The sequence below is a fragment of the Oncorhynchus mykiss genome, chromosome 23, assembly GCF_057628025.1.
Source record: "Oncorhynchus mykiss isolate SJ-2025 chromosome 23, ASM5762802v1, whole genome shotgun sequence".
NCBI classification, from domain to species: domain Eukaryota; kingdom Metazoa; phylum Chordata; class Actinopteri; order Salmoniformes; family Salmonidae; genus Oncorhynchus; species Oncorhynchus mykiss.
The window spans coordinates 64722731-64734804 of NC_143044.1; positions in this window are offsets into that span (position 1 = coordinate 64722731).

Below are 12074 nucleotides of genomic sequence, written 5' to 3' on the forward strand. Positions count from 1 at the left end.
CACTTGTCTCAGTCTCCAGTGATGTCATATTAAATAGCTGTCTCACTCTTCAGTCCATATAGACAGGTTGGTTATTTAGCAACAAAACTGACGCATTGAGGTAGTATGTACAGTTGAAGTCGGAAGTTTACATACACTTAGGTTGTAGTCATTAAAACTTGTTTTTCAACCACTCCACACATTTCTTGTTAACAAACTACAAACTATAGTTTTGGCAAGGAGGTTAGGACATCTACTTTGTGCTTGATACAAGTAACTTTTCCAACAATTCTTTACAGACAATTCATTGTATCACAATTCCTGTGGGTCAGAAGTTTACATACATGAAATTGACTGAGCCTTTAAACAGCTTGGAAAATTTCAGAAAATGATGTCATGGCTTTAGAAGCTTCTGATAATTGACATCATTTGAGTCAATTGGAGGTGTACCTGTGGATGTATTTCAAGGCCTACCTTCAAACTCAGTGCCTCTTTGCTTGACATCATGGGAAAATCTAAAGAAATCAGCCAAGACCTCAGAATTTTTTGTTGTTGAACTCCACAAGTCTGGTTCATCCTTGGGAGCCATTTCCAAACGCCTGAAGGTATCACGTTCATCTGTACAAACAATAGTACGTAAGTATAAACACCATGGGACCACGCAGCCATCATACCGCTCAGGAAGGAGATGCGTTCTGTCTCCTCGAGATGAACGTACTTTGGTGCGAAAAGTGCAAATCAATCCCAGAACAACAGCAAAGGACCTTGTGAAGAGGATGGAGGAAACAGGTACAAAATTATCTATTTCCATAGTAAAACGAGTCCTATATCGACATAACCTGAAAGGCAGCTCAGCAAGGAAGAAGCCACTGCTCCAAAACCGCCATAAAAAGCCAGACTACGGTTTGCATCTGCACATGGGGACTTTTTGGAGAAATGTCCTCTGGTCTGATGAAACAAAAATAGAACTGTTTGGCCATAATGACCATCGTTATGTCCGATGGTCACTCTGACAGAGCTCCAGAGTTCCTCAGTGGAGATGGGAGAACCTTCCAGAAGGACAACCATCTCTGCAACACTCCACCAATTAGGCCGTTATGGTAGAGTGGTCAGATAGAAGCCACTCCTCAGTAAAAGGCACATGACAGCCCGCTTGGAGTTTGCCAAAAGGCACCTGAAGAATTTCAGACCTTGAGAAGCAAGATTCTCAGGCCAAAGATTGAACTCTTTGGCCTGAATGCCAAGCAGAGGAAACCTGGCACCATCCCTATGGTGAAGCATGATGGTGGCAGCATCACGTCTGGAGGAAACCTGTCACCATCCCTACGGTGAAGCATGGTGGTGGCAGCATCACGTCTGGAGGAAACCTGGCACCATCCCTACGGTGAAGCATGATGGTGGCAGCATCATGCTCTGGGGATGTTTTTCAGTCGTAGGGACTTGGAGACTAGTCAGGATCAAGTGAAAGATGAACGGATCAAAGTACAGAGAGATCCTTGATGAAAACCTGCTCCAGAGCTCTCAGGACCTCATCCAAACCAGCCAGAACTTGAGAGGATCTGCAGAGAGGAATGGGAGAAACTCCCCAAATACAGGTGTGCCAAGCTTGTAGCGTCATACCCAAGAAGACTGGAGGCTGTAATCACTGCCAAAGGTGCTTTAACAAAGTACTAAGTAAAGGGTCTGAATACTTATGTAAATGTGATATTTTGGGGTTTTTTGCCAACTTTTCTAAAAACTTGTTTTTGCTTTGTCGATATGGGGTATTGTGATGTCATTATGGGGTATTGTGTGTAGCTTGATGAGGGGGAAAAAAACATTTAATACATTTTACACTAAGACTGTAAATTAACAAAATGTGGAAAAAGTCAAGAGGTCTGAATACTTTGCGAAGGCACTGTAGATGGATATACAGAACCATATCTATCATTTGGCTGTATGTATTTTTTAATATAGGCCTGTTGTAAGTGTGTATTATTGTTGCTCCACCATCTTTATTGCAAAAAGAAATACAAGTACAAACAACTTCAAGTTACATGTTATTTTGGTAATAAACTGTCCATTGATCAACACAGCAATTGATAAAACAAGACCTAGTTTGAAACACAAGTGGTTCTGAGCTTACGTCAATATTGCACAGGTAAGCTAATCATTCAAAATGTATTCCAATCACTCACGCAATACAGAAACCCAGCCTAAAACCCCAAACATGGAGAAATGCAGATGTAGAAGCATGGTGGCTAGGAAAAACTCTCTAGAAAGGCAGGAACCTAGGAAGACACCTAGAGAGGAACCAGGCTCTGAGGGGTGATCAGACCTCTTCTGGCTGTACCGGTTGGAGATTATAACTGTGCATAAGGCATAAGGCTAGATTCTTCTTCAAGATGTTCAAACGTCCATAGATGACCAGCAGTGTCAAATAATATTCACAGTGGGTGTAGAGGGTGCAAAAGGTCAGTACCTCAGGAGTAAATGTCAGTTGGCTTTTCATAGCCAAGCATTCAGAGGTCGAGAGGTGCGGTAGAGAGAGAGAGTCAAAAACAGCAGGTCCAGGACAAGGTAGCACTTCCGGTGAACAGGTCAGGGTTCCATAGCCGCAGGCAGAACAGTTGAAACTGGAACAGCAGCATGACCAGGTGGACTGGGGACAGCCAGGAGTCATCAGGCTAGGTAGTCCTGAGGCATGGTCCTAGGGTTCAGGGAGGGAGAGAGGGAAAGAGAGAGAATTAGAGGGATCATACTTAAATTCACACATGACACCTGATAAGACAGGAGAATTACATCAGATATAACAGACTGACCCCAGCCCCCCAGCACATGAACTATTGCACCATAGATACTGGAGGCTGAGAAGGGGGGATCGGGGGACACTGTGACCCCGTCCGACAATACCCCTGGACAGGGCCAACCAGGCTGGATTTAACCCCACCCACTATGCCAAAGCACAGCCCGCACACTACTAGATGGATATAAACAGACCACCAACTTACTACCCTGAGACCAGGCTGAGTATAGCCCCCACACCACTAGAGGGATATCTACCACCCTACTACCCTGAGACAAGGCTGAATATAGCTTCCACACCGCTAGAGGGATATCTACCACCCTACTACCCTGAGACCAGGCTGAGTATAGCCCCCGCACCACTAGAGGGTTATCTACCACCCTACTACCCTGAGACCAGGCTGAGTATAGCCCCCACACCACTAGATGGATATCTACCAACCTACTACCCTGAGACCAGGCTGAGTATAGCCCCCACACTGCTAGAGGGATATCTACCACCCCACTACCCTGATACAAGGCTGAGTATAGCCCCCACACCACTAGAGGGATATCTACCACCCTACTACCCTGAGACCAGGCTGAGTATAGCCCCCACACCACTAGAGAGATATCTACCACCCTACTACCCTGAGACAAGGCTGAATATAGCTCCCACACCGCTAGAGGGATATCTACCACCCTACTACCCTGAGACCAGGCTGAGTATAGCCCCCACACCACTAGAGGGATATCTACCACCCTACTACCCTGAGACAAGGCTGAATATAGCTTCCACACCGCTAGAGGGATATCTACCACCCTACTACCCTGAGACCAGGCTGAGTATAGCCCCCGCACCACTAGAGGGTTATCTACCACCCTACTACCCTGAGACCAGGCTGAGTATAGCCCCCACACCACTAGAGAGATATCTACCACCCTACTACCCTGAGACAAGGCTGAATATAGCTCCCACACCGCTAGAGGGATATCTACCACCCTACTACCCTGAGACCAGGCTGAGTATAGCCCCCGCACCACTAGAGGGTTATCTACCACCCTACTACCCTGAGACCAGGCTGAGTATAGCCCCCACACCGCTAGAGGGATATCTACCACCCCACTACCCTGAGACAAGGCTGAATATAGCCCCCACACCACTAGAGGGATATCTACCACCCTACTACCCTGAGACCAGGCTGAGTATAGCCCCCACACCACTAGAGGGATATCTACCACCCTACTACCCTGAGACAAGGCTGAGTATAGCCCCCACACCACTAGAGGGATATCTACCACCCTACTACCCTGAGACCAGGCTGAGTATAGCCCCCACACCACTAGAGGGATATCTACCACCCTACTATCCTGAGACCAGGCTGAATATAGCCCCCACACCACTAGAGGGATATCTACCAACCACCACCCTACTACCCTGAGACCAGGCTGAGTATAGCCCCCACACCACTAGAGGGATATCTACCACCCTACTATCCTGAGACCAGGCTGAGTATAGCCCCCACACCACTAGAGGGATATCTACCACCCTACTACCCTGAGACCAGGCTGAGTATAGCCCCCAAACCACTAGAGGGATATCTACCACCCTACTACCCTGAGACAAGGCTGAATATAGCTTCCACACCGCTAGAGGGATATCTACCACCCTACTACCCTGAGACCAGGCTGAGTATAGCCCCCGCACCACTAGAGGGTTATCTACCACCCTACTACCCTGAGACCAGGCTGAGTATAGCCCCCACACCACTAGATGGATATCTACCAACCTACTACCCTGAGACCAGGCTGAGTATAGCCCCCACACTGCTAGAGGGATATCTACCACCCCACTACCCTGAGACAAGGCTGAGTATAGCCCCCACACCACTAGAGGGATATCTACCACCCCACTACCCTGAGACAAGGCTGAATATAGCCCCCACACCACTAGAGGGATATCTACCAACCACCACCCTACTACCCTGAGACCAGGCTGAGTATAGCCCCCAAACCACTAGAGGGATATCTACCATCCTACTACCCTGAGACAAGGCTGAGTATAGCCCCCACACCACTAGAGAGATATCTACCACCCTACTACCCTGAGACAAGGCTGAATATAGCTCCCACACCGCTAGAGGGATATCTACCACCCTACTACCCTGAGACCAGGCTGAGTATAGCCCCCGCACCACTAGAGGGTTATCTACCACCCTACTACCCTGAGACCAGGCTGAGTATAGCCCCCACACCGCTAGAGGGATATCTACCACCCCACTACCCTGAGACAAGGCTGAATATAGCCCCCACACCACTAGAGGGATATCTACCACCCTACTACCCTGAGACCAGGCTGAGTATAGCCCCCACACCACTAGAGGGATATCTACCACCCTACTACCCTGAGACAAGGCTGAGTATAGCCCCCACACCACTAGAGGGATATCTACCACCCTACTACCCTGAGACCAGGCTGAGTATAGCCCCCACACCACTAGAGGGATATCTACCACCCTACTATCCTGAGACCAGGCTGAATATAGCCCCCACACCACTAGAGGGATATCTACCAACCACCACCCTACTACCCTGAGACCAGGCTGAGTATAGCCCCCACACCACTAGAGGGATATCTACCACCCTACTACCCTGAGACAAGGCTGAGTATAGCCCCCACACCACTAGATGGATATCTACCAACCTACTACCCTGAGACCAGGCTGAGTATAGCCCCCACACCGCTAGAGGGATATCTACCACCCCACTACCCTGAGACAAGGCTGAGTATAGCCCCCACACCACTAGAGGGATATCTACCACCCTACTACCCTGAGACCAGGCTGAGTATAGCCCCCAAACCACTAGAGGGATATCTACCATCCTACTACCCTGAGACAAGGCTGAGTATAGCCCCCACACCACTAGAGAGATATCTACCACCCTACTACCCTGAGACAAGGCTGAGTATAGCCCCCACACCACTAGAGGGATATCTACCAACCTACTACCCTGAGACAAGGCTGAGTATAGCCCACAAAGATCTCCTCCACCACACGGGCCCGAGGGGGCGCAAAACCGGACAGGAAGATCACGTCTGTGACTCAACCCTCTCAAGTGATGCACCTCTCCTAGGGACTGCATGGAAGAGCACTAGTAAGCCAGTGACTCAGCCCCTGTAATAGGGTCAGAGGCAGAGAATCCCAGTGGAGAGAGGGGAGACAGCCAGTCAGAGACAGCAAGGGTGGTTCCTTGCTCCAGTGCCTTTCCGTTCACCTTCACACTCCTGGGCCAGACTACACTCAATCATATGACCCACTGAAGAGATGAGTCTTCAGTACAGACTTAAAAGTTGAGACCGAGTCTGCTTCTCTCACATGGATAGGCAGACCTTTCCATAATAATTGAGCTCCATAGAAGAAAGCCCTGCCTCCAGCTGCTTAGAAACTCTAGGGACAATAAGGAGGCCTGCGTCTTGTGACCGTAGCGTACGTGTAGGTATGTACGGCAGGACCAAATCAAAAAGATAGTTAGGAGCAAGCTCATGTAATGCTTTGTAGGTTAGCAGTAAAACCTTGAAATCAGCCCTTGCCTTAACAGGAAGCCAGTGTAGAGAGGCTAGCACTGGAGGAATATGATCACATTGTTTGGTTCTAGTCAAGATTCTAGCAGCAGTGTTTAGCACTAACTGAAGTTTATTTAGTGCTTTATCCGGGTAGCCGGAAAGTAGAGCATTGCAGTTGTCTAACCTAGAAGTGGCAAAAGCAATGATACATTTTTCTGCAATATGTTTGGACAGAAAGTTTCAGATTTTTGCAATGTTACGTAGTTGGAATAAAGCTGTACTTCAAACAGTCTTGATATGTTCGTCAAAAGAGAGATCAGGGTCCAGAGTAACGCCGAGGTCCTTCACAGTTTTATTTGAGACGACTGTACAACCATCAAGATTAATTGTCAGATTCAACAGAAGATCTCTTTGTTTCTTGGGATCTAGAACTAGCATCTCTGTTTTGTCTGAGTTTAAAAGTAGAACATTTGCCACCATCCACTTCCTTATCTCTGAAACACAGGCTTCCAGAGAGGGCAATTTTGGGGCTTCACCATGTTTCATCGAAATGTACAGCTGTGTGTCGTCCGCATAGCAGTGAAAGTTAACATTATGTTCCAGAATCAGAATGACATCAGAATGACATCAGAATGACATCAAAATATATAGTGAAAACAATAGTGGTCCTAAAACGGAGCCTTGAACACCGAAATTTGCAGTTGATTTGTCAGAGGAGAAACTATCTTGTCTCATCGCTACAACTCCCGTACGGGCTCAGGAGAGACGAAGGTCGAAAGTCATGCGTCCTCCGCTACAAAACCCAACCAAGCCTTACTGCTTCTTAACACAGCGCCATCCAACCCGGAAGCCAGCCGCACTGCTTCTTAACACAGCGCGCATCCAACCCGGAAGCCAGCCGCACTGCTTCTTAACACAGCGCGCATCCAACCCGGAAGCCAGCCGCAATGCTTCTTAACACAGCGCGCATCCAACCCGGAAGCCAGCCGCACTGCTTCTTAACACAGCGCGCATCCAACCCGGAAGCCAGCCACACTGCTTCTTAACACAGCGCGCATCCAACCCGGAAGCCAGCCGCACCAATGTGTCGGAGGAAACACCGTGCACCTGGCGACCTTGGTTAGCGTGCACTGCGCCCGGCCCGCCACTGGAGTCAATGGTGTGTGATGAGACAAGGATATCCCTACCGGCCAAACCCTCCCTAACCCGGACGACGCTAGGCCTATTGTGCGTATTTGTAGGTATTTTGTATTTGTAGTTGTCCACATATTCTAAGTTAGAATCGTCCAGAGAGTGATGCTAGTCGGGCGGGCGGGTGTGGGCTGCGATCGGTTGAAGAGCATGCATTTAGTTTTACTTGTATTTAAGAGCAGTTGGAGGCCACGGAAGGAGAGTTGTATGTCATTGAAGCTCGTCTGGAGGTTAGTTAACACAGTGTCCAAAGAAGGGCCAGATGTATACAGAATGGTGTCGTCTGCGTAGAGGTGGATCACCAGTAGCAAGAGCGACATCATTGATGTATACAGAGAAGAGAGTCGGCCCGAGAATTGAACCCTGTGGTACCTCCATAGAGACTGCCAGCGGTCCGGACAACAGGCCCTCCGATTTGACACACTGAACTCTATCTGACAAGTAGTTGGTGAACCAGGCGAGGCAGTCATTTGAGAAACCAAGGCTGTTGAGTCTGCTGATAAGAATGCTTTTTTTTACCTTTATTTAACTAGGCAAGTCAGTTAAGAACAAATTCTTATTTTCAATGACGGCCTAGGAACAGTGGGTTAACTGCCTGTTCAGGGGCAGAATGATAGATTTGTACCTTGTCAGCTCAGGGATTCGAACTTGCAACCTTTCGGTTACTAGTCCAACGCTCTAACCACTAGGCTACCCTGAGTCGAAAGCCTTGGCCAGGTCGATGAAGACGGCTGCACAGTATTGTCTTTTATCAGTGGCGGTTATGATATTGTTTAGTACCTTGAGCGTGGCTGAGGTGCACCCCTGACCAGCTCAGAAACCTGATTGCACAGCGGAGAAGGTACGGTGGGATTCGAAATGGTCAGTGATCTGTTAGTTAACTTGGCTTTCGAAGACTTTAGAAAGGCAGGGCGGGATGGATATGGGTCTGTAACAGTTTGGCCGCGGCAGCTTTCCAATCTTTAGGGATCTCGGACGATACGAAAGAGAGGTTGAACAGACTGGTAATAGGGGTTGCAACAATGGCGGCGGTTTAGAGAGAGAGGGTCCAGATATTATGTGTACAGTGACTGCAATTCAAAGGCATCATGTTAATGTTACTACTTATCTTTGGCTGGTGGAGGTCCTGATGAACCACGTCCAGATAAAGCATCATGTTAATGTTACTACTGGTTGGCTGGTGGAGGTCCTGATGAACCACGTCCAGATAAAGCATCATGTTAATGTTACTACTTATCTTTGGCTGGTGGAGGTCCTGATGAACCACGTCCAGGTAAAGCATCATGTTAATGTTACTACTTATCTTCGGCTGGTGGAGGTCCTGATGAATCACGTCCAGATAAAGCATCATGTTAATGTTACTACTTATCTTCGGCTGGTGGAGGTCCTGATGAACCACGTCCAGATAAAGCATCATGTTAATGTTACTACTGGTTGGCTGGTGGAGGTCCTGATGAACCACGTCCAGATAAAGCATCATGTTAATGTTACTACTTATCTTTGGCTGGTGGAGGTCCTGATGAACCACGTCCAGGTAAAGCATCATGTTAATGTTACTACTTATCTTCGGCTGGTGGAGGTCCTGATGAATCACGTCCAGATAAAGCATCATGTTAATGTTACTACTTATCTTTGGCTGGTGGAGGTCCTGATGAACCACGTCCAGGTAAAGCATCATGTTAATGTTACTACTTATCTTTGGCTGGTGGAGGTCCTGATGAACCACGTCCAGGTAAAGCATCATGTTAATGTTACTACTTATCTTCGGCTGGTGGAGGTCCTGATGAATCACGTCCAGATAAAGCGTCCGAGGGGAAAAAATTGAATGAAAAAAGTTGAGCGAGGGTAAAAAATGTAAATATAAACAGTAATTAAAAAGTACAAACCGTAAAGTTGGCAGGTAGCAAAGTAAGGTTAGCAACAAACCGCACAGCAGCACGTAAACAAGTCTACAAGTTGTGACCGGAAATGACTACAACACTAGAACTACAACACTAGAACTACAACAATTGAACTAAACTATTATAATTATTAGAACAGTAGATCTAGAACAGTAGAACTAGAACAGTGGAGCTAGAAACAGTATAACTAGAACAGTAGAACTATAATTAGAGCAGTAAATATAGAACAGTAGAACTACAACAATTGAACTAAAATATTATAATTATTAGAACAGTTGAACTAGAACAGTAGATCTAGAACAGTAGATCTAGAACAGTGGAACTAGAACAGTAGAACTAGAACAGTAGAACTACAATTAGAAGAGTATATCTGGAACTGTAGAACTACAACTGTAGAACTACAACTGTAGAGTTACAACTAGAACAGTAGATCTAGAACAGTAGAACTAGAACAGTGGAACTAGAACAGTAGAACTAGAACAGTAGAACTACAATTAGAAGAGTATATCTGGAACTGTAGAACTACAACTGTAGAACTACAACAGTAGAGTTACAACTAGAACAGTAGATCTAGAACAGTAGAACTAGAACAGTGGAACTAGAACAGTAGAACTAGAACAGTGGAACTAGAACAGTAGAACTAGAACAGTAGAACTACAATTAGAAGAGTATATCTGGAACTGTAGAACTACAACAGTAGAGTTACAACTAGAACAGTAGATCTAGAACAGTAGAACTAGAACAGTGGAACTAGAACAGTAGAACTAGAACAGTATAACTAGAACAGTAGAACTACAATTAGAAGAGTATATCTGGAACTGTAGAACTACAACAGTAGAGTTACAACTAGAACAGTAGATCTAGAACAGTAGAACTAGAACAGTGGAACTAGAACAGTAGAACTAGAACAGTATAACTATAATTAGAACAGTATATCTGGAACTGTAGAACTACAACTGTAGAACTACAACAGTAGAGTTACAACTAGAACAGTAGATCTAGAACAGTAGAACTAGAACAGTGGAACTAGAACAGTAGAACTAGAACAGTAGAACTATAATTAGAACAGTATATCTGGAACTGTAGAACTACAACTGTAGAACTACAACAGTAGAGTTACAACTAGAACAGTAGATCTAGAACAGTGGAACTAGAACAGTAGAACTACAATTAGAACAGTATATCTGGAACCGTAGAACTACAACTGTAGGATTACAACAGTAGAGCTACAATTAGAACAGTAAATATAGAACAGTACATCTAGAACAGTGGAACTAGAACAGTGGAACTAGAACAGTGGAACTAGAACCGTATAACTAGAACAGTAGAACTACAATTAGAACAGTATATCTGGAACTGTAGAACTACAACTGTAGGACTACAACAGTAGAGCTACAATTAGAACAGTACATCTAGAACAGTGGATCTAGAACAGTGGAACTAGAACAGTGGAACTAGAACAGTGGAACTATAACAGTATAACTAGAACAGTAGAACTACAATTAGAACAGTATATCTGGAACCGTAGAACTACAACTGTAGGACTACAACAGTAGAGCTACAATTAGAACAGTAAATATAGAACAGTACATCTAGAACAGTGGAACTAGAACAATGGAACTAGAACAGTAGAACTAGAACAATAGAACTACAATTACAACAGTACATCTGGAACTGTAGATCTAGAACAGTAGAACTAGAACAGTAGAATTAGAACACTAGAACTCCCTGGTCAAGTCATCATGATGATACAGCTATAAGGACAGACTAGACAGTGCTTCCTCTAGCTGCCTTTGACAGCAATACTGTAAATTTACAGCACCAGTCAAAAGTTTGTACATATTCATTCCAGGGTTTTTTTTCCTATTTTCTACATTGTAGAATATTAATGAATACGTCAAAACAATGAAATGACACATTTTGAATCATGTAGTAATCAAAAAAGTGTTGATGTCTTCATTAATATTCTACAATGTAGAAAATAGTCAAAATAAAGAAAAACCCTGGAATGAGTAGATGTGTCTGAACTTTTGACTGGTCCTGAATGTGTTCATGTTTGACTGTGCTTTGGCACCCTGGAATGAGTAGATGTGTCTGAACTCTTGACTGGTCCTGAATGTGTTCATGTTTGACTGTGCTTTGGCACCCTGGAATGAGTAGATGTGTCTGAACTTTTGACTGGTACTGAATGTGTTCATGTTTGACTGTGCTTTGGCACCCTGGAATGAGTAGATGTGTCTGAACTCTTGACTGGTCCTGAATGTGTTCATGTTTGACTGTGCTTTGGCACCCTGGAATGAGTAGATGTGTCCAAACTGTTTGAATGTGTGTTGGTGCAAGCGTCAACATATGTAGGACTCATTACCTCTCACAGTGGAACCAGCAGATGGAAAGGAGATTGGAGAGATTAATCTGTGATTCAGCAGGACAGAACCACACACACACACACACACACGCACACACATACACACACATACACACATATACACACACATACACACACACTTATAGCTAACATGGTGGTGGTGTAATAATACAACTTAGTTACTGGATGGTAATAATTAGCAAACACGTTGGGCCCCAGCTATGGAAACACGTCAATACCCCAAACACTGTGGAGAGATGAGAGGGGGGAAGAGAGAGAGGGGGGGGGGGGAAGAGAGGGAGGGGAGCGG